This window comes from Rhinoraja longicauda, chromosome 39, assembly GCF_053455715.1.
Source record: "Rhinoraja longicauda isolate Sanriku21f chromosome 39, sRhiLon1.1, whole genome shotgun sequence".
In the NCBI taxonomy this organism is placed as follows: domain Eukaryota; kingdom Metazoa; phylum Chordata; class Chondrichthyes; order Rajiformes; family Arhynchobatidae; genus Rhinoraja; species Rhinoraja longicauda.
The window spans coordinates 2,241,082-2,247,081 of NC_135991.1; the positions used below are offsets into that span (position 1 = coordinate 2,241,082).

Consider the following 6,000-nt stretch of genomic DNA (forward strand, 5'->3'; position numbering starts at 1 on the left):
ACCATCTCGGGCATTAATCTGGTTAAAAATGTGTTGGAAAGAACAGACACACAAGTTCAGGAGGGTCTCGAACATGAGAGCTCTGATAGAAATGCTCACTCTATGTTCCTCAGTGGAGTACACAAAAAATGAAGTCATTGATATTGTTAACAAATACAGTAACGAAAAGTCTACTGATTACAATTCCATTGATATGACACTAGTCAAAAATATTATTGAATGCACTAGACCAAGTGGACCCGTTGGGCTCAAACCTCTCCTGCATTGGTGCAGCACCCTCTCCTCCCTCCTCTCCTCATCCCTGCACCCCCCTCCCTCCCTCCCTCCCCCACTTCCCACCACACACTCCCCCTCCCTCCCTCCTCCCCCCTCCCCACACCCCCATCCTCCCTGCCTCCCTCCCTAGGAGAGAGATTTAAACTTTAAATAACTTTAAAAACATAACACAAATTTCAATGAAACTTCTTCCATTAGCACCAAAGGGACGACGGTGAGTAAGGTGGGCCTAAAATTGTCGCGCTATCGTGTACCATTTTGGCTGTAGTTCAGGAACAAACAAACGAGAGTTTTAGTATATTGATAGTAAAACAGTTCACACATAAATGTAATCATTCCTTCCTCACAGGCACATATCCCAACAAAATGAAAATAGCGAAAGTCATTCCTGTCTACAAGAACGGAGATAGACATTTATGTTCAAATTACAGGCCGATATCTCTGCTTCCTCAATTCTGAAAAATATTAGATAAATTATTTGTACAAAGACTTGGAAGCTTTATTGATAAATATAACATACTAAGTGTTCACCAGTATGGATTTCGAGCTAAAAGGTATATCTCACTAGCGCTAATGGAACTAGTTGAGAATATTTTAACTCCAATTTATAATAACGAATGTACTGTGGGAGTATTTATAGATCTCAAAAAAGCGTTTGATACTATAGATCATGATTTGCTGATGAATAAGCTAGAAATATATGGTATTAGAGGAGTAACATACTTCTGGTTAAGAAGCTACCTTGAAAACAGATATCAATACGTACAAGTAAATAATTTTGATTCAGAACTTATGAAGGTTACCTGTGGGGTCCCGCAAGGTTCGGTGCTGGGCCCAAACCTCTTTATATTCGATATAAATTATATTTGTATGGTGTCAAAATTGTTCCATTTAGTTATATTTGCCGATGACACAAATGTATTTTGTTCCGGGAAAAACATGAAGCAACTTTTGGACACAGTTAAAGGGTAATTGGAAACCCTAAAGAAGTGGTTAGATAATAATAAATTGTCATTAAATCTAAGTAAAACAAAATATATTGTGTTTGGAAATCGAATAATAAATTTGGAGGTAACACTTATGATTACTGATGTAGAAATTGAAAGAGTGTATGAAAATAAATTCTTGGGAGTGATAATAGATCATAAACTCTGTTGGAAACCTCACATAAAAAATATCAAATCAAAACTGTCTAAATCCATTGCAATACTGCACAAAACTAAGGCCATCTTGAATCAAAATTCACTATTTACATTATATTGCTCACTCATTATTCCATATATGACATAGTGTGTGGATGTATGGGGAAATACCTACAAAACTAGCACTAATTTAATCTTTATATTGCAAAAAAGAGCTATAACAATTGTCAATAAAGCTGGTTATAATGACCCAACCAACCAATTATTTATATACATATTTACAAACTTTTATATACATCCCCAACAGCTAGAATATTAACTAATCAAATGCTGTCATCCAAATTTCATTTATTTAGGGGTTGTAGACAAGGATGCCCACTATCTCTGCTTCTATTTGCCCTCGTTATAGAACCACTTGCTGAGAGTATTAGATCAAATCCAGATATTCACGGTTATAACACTAAACATACAACCAATAAAATTTCTTTATATGCGGATGATGTATTAATATACATTACAAAGCCAGAAATTAGCATTCCGAATTTATTAAATCTCATAACTCAGTTTGGTTCATTTTCAGGTTATAGAATTAACTGGTACAAAAGTGAAATTATGCCAATAATGGAGCACAATCCGGCCATACTTCAACAATTTCCTTTTAAAATTGCCTATGAAAAGTTTAAATATCTTGGAATTTACGTAACTAGGAAATATACTTCTTTATTTAAATTAAATTTTCCTCCTTTACTTACTAAATTACACAGAAATATCCAATTTTGGAAAACACTTCCTATATCATTAGTTGCTCGTAGTAATGCTATAAAGATGATCTTTCTTCCACAGCTACTATACTTATTTCAAGCAATTCCGATCTATCTTCCAAAAAAGTTTTTTTTTTAAATCGATTCAATTATCACTAATTTTATTTGGAATACAAGACTCATAGAATAAATAAAAGACATCTATGCAAGTCTAAAACTAATGGAGGAATTGCCTTCCCTAACTTCTTATTTTATTATTGGGCGGTTAATATTAAAAATATAACCTGCTGGTTGGATGACACTGATCAACAACCGGATTGGTTAAAGATGGAGAAAGAGGATTGTTTACCATTTGATATTGGTGCGATCCTCTTAGCTCCAATAAATTTAAATAAAAAAACATATGGAGGTAATCCGATTATACACAGTGTTATCCGTACCTGGAAACAATTAAAACTTACTTTAAAACTGAGTAAATTATCTGCTTTCCTCCCTATTGCGAATAACCCTTCGTTTAAACCGTCTGTCTTAGATAGAGGATTTGCTCAATGGAAAAGTTATGGAATTAAAAGGGTGGGAGATCTTTATCATAAGGGAACTTTTCTTTCTTTTCAGGAGTTACAGCAGAAGTACGGATTACATGTTAATAATTATTTTAAATATTTACAACTTAGAGATTATGTAAAATTACACATGCAAGAATATAAATTTAGAGGTCCAGAAACTCTTGATGTATGCCTGAATCGACATTATAATTCAAATAAATTAATATCCTTTATTTATAGTACTCTCTTAGATACTGACATTCCGTCATCAGAATCTTATAGACGAGCATGGGAGGACGAATTGAACCAACTCATAATGCAAGATATATGGGATGAAAGTTTACAACATATACACCAATGTTCATTAAATACTAGACATTCCTTAATACAATTTAAAATAATACATAGATTACATTATTCGAAGACAAAATTAAATAGGATTTTTCCTAGTATCTCTCCTATTTGTGATAAATGTCAATTTCAAGACGCTAATTCAACTCATATTTTCGTAACTTGCATAAAAAAGCAAAATTTCTGGTTGGATATTTTTAAAATAGTTTCTAAAGTTATCGACAAGCAATTGGATATGGATCCAAAATTAATTATATTAGGATTATCAGAACATACTACAAACTTTACAACAAGTCAGGTACATTTTCTTGATTACAGTTTAATAACTGCGAAAAATTTAATACTTAGATTTTGGAAAAAAACAATAACCCCCACAATTAAAATGTGGACTACGGAAATGACAGAGACCCTGCATTTGGAAAAAATAAGATTTGCCTTAATTGACAAACCTGATTTATTTTTTTAAATATGGTCTCCATTTATTGAATTTTTATAAAAGTAAATGGGTTTGACACAGGACTAAAATAAAAATTTTAAATTAAAAGTTGAAACTTGAGTTTAGGGTTGGATGTACAACTGTGGTTATTGTCTCCCGGATCTACCCCCTTTAATTTTTATAGTTATACCTTTTTTTAAATTTATTATTCTCTCTTCCCAATAGTTTATAGTTTTTTTTTCTTTCTTCTTTATTTTTTATTTTCTCTCTTTAAATTTTTTTTAATTGAAGCTATGTAATAACTTTGTAACAAATTTGTCTTTTATTTCTATCTGTACATATGCTTTTTTTTTAAAAACACAAAAAAAAAAAAATCATATGCCCCAAAATTTATGGACCAAGTAGACTTTAAAACTCTACCAATAATGTTTAGAGAAAAGAAAGAACACTTCCTGATTGTATCCAAGGTTTGTTTCCAGTGAGGGAGAGCAGGTATCATAATTATATATTTGAAAAAACGAGGGGAAGAACAAATGTGAAAAATAGATGTGTGACTGTTAAAGGGATAAATTTATGGAATAGTTGCAACGATGAATTATATGAGTGTAGTGATATGTGTAAATTTAAGAAAATATTCCAAAATATTATATTTGAAAGATACAAAATATGTGATCAGCACCAAGAAATGACATGATAGAAATGGTGGTTCTTGACTATATTTGTGTTTCTTTCTGTTTTGTTTATCTGCTTCTGACCTATGATGTTGAGGTTTTTTTTAAATTATATTTTGTTAAGTATTGAGGGTAGGCATAATAAGCTTTGGCTTCTGCCTACACCTTTATTTTTTTGGTCAGAAAATATGTGTGATTATATTGTTTTATTTTTGTGATACAATGTTTTTTTGCTCTATTTAACTTTCACAACCGTATGGTCAATCCGTTGTATTGTATTGACCGATAAAATAATAATAATAAATAAATAAATAAAAGTAAAATGAAATTAAAAGATGTTGGTTTAAATCAAAAGTAGACCCAAAATGCTGGATTAACTTATTGGGACAGGCAGCATCTCTGGAAAGAAGGAATGGGTGACGTTTCGGGTCGAGACCCTTCCTCAGACCTGGTGAACCTAAGTTGCACTCCCTGAATAGCAAGAAAACTAATCTAAACTCTCCAGAGATGCTGCCTGTCCCACTGAGTTACTTCAGCGCTTTGTGTCTATCTTCGGTGCAGTTACCTTAATACACAAGTCTTTCAGTGATCAGACTCTGTACAGAACCACAACTCAACGAAACAGGTGTTTGACCGTGGGATAGAGCTATAGACACGGAACTGCGTACCTGAGTTATGTCCGCTGCTCGTCTCTGGAGTATCGACTGACAATCTATCAGGGGGCCAGTGTCCTTGTCCTCAGCAGTCGTCACTGTGTGGAGAATGTGTGGAGGGGAAAATTTACATCATGAAACGGAAGTAAAATAAGGAAGCTTTTTTTTTATCAGCAACCAGTTAACCCCTTTCATCCCTGATGGGCCATGACTTTGACCTCATTTTTAAAATTTATATCAAAAAATGTATTCAATTATTAAAAATAATATTTACAATACAATAAAACAAAACAGAACCCACCATTATAATACAAGACAAACAAATATAGTAAATCAACTAGCATACAACTACGCTACAATTCTTGCCCAGGATGCATTCCACCCCTCGCGGTGCCCAGCGGTCCCGCAAATCCCCCAGAGCGCCCGTGGACAGCGCGTGGTCCCTCTCTAATGCCACCTGGGTATGGACGTAACCCCAGAAATGGAGCAGGCAGCCAGCTCAGGCAGAGCCCTCTTCCGCCTGGCGCCATGACTCGCGGATGGCCAACTTGGCCAGGCCCAGGAGCAACCTCAACCAGGACATCTTCAGCCCCACCCTCTCCCCCACACACAGGGTGTCCAAAGATGAGGATGGTGGGAGGTGGGACTTTGACTTAGTGGAGGGAGTGCTGCACTGTGGGAAGAGTCCCTCACTATCTCTGCAAACCTATTCTCGGTCTGAAACTATTCCTGGTCTCTGTAACCCCTACCGGCCCCAACATCCCCCTCCACATCTCTGTACCCCCTCCCCTCCCCTCTGGCCGCTGCACCCCTCCCTGTCTCTGTAACCCCAACTCCTCCAGCCCACCCTGGCAAATTGGAGGTCTTTAATCTAACGGGTGTGACAGTCTCCTGTTCCACTGTGCCATGGTTAGGTTGCTCATTTGGACAAGACTGCACTGATTCAAGAATTGTGGGAAAGAACTGTAGATGCTGGTTTAAATCGAAGACGTTGAGGAGGTCCACACGTCGTGTAAACACTCTGTTTAATCATTAACCGAATATAGTTCTATCGCTCACCCGCACATGCCCGAGTTGTGGCGCTGTGAGGCAGCAACTCTACCGCTGCACCACCGTCCCTCCCCTAACGTGGATATCACCCAGTCCATCACACAAAGCAGCCTCC

The 6,000-nt window shown here is 36.0% G+C and overlaps 1 protein-coding gene across 1 annotated transcript in view; it reads right to left on the reverse strand.

Annotated features, from left to right (window-relative positions):
* The window catches only part of LOC144611092 (sialic acid-binding Ig-like lectin 13), a 52,700-nt gene extending 47,785 nt beyond the window's left edge, over positions 1-4,915 (reverse strand). The window contains exon 1 of the mRNA XM_078430167.1: positions 4,851-4,915. The gene's annotated coding sequence lies outside the window, so the exon portion shown is untranslated. The remainder of the gene's footprint in view (positions 1-4,850) is intronic.
* Between the last annotated feature and the right edge of the window lie 1,085 nt (positions 4,916-6,000).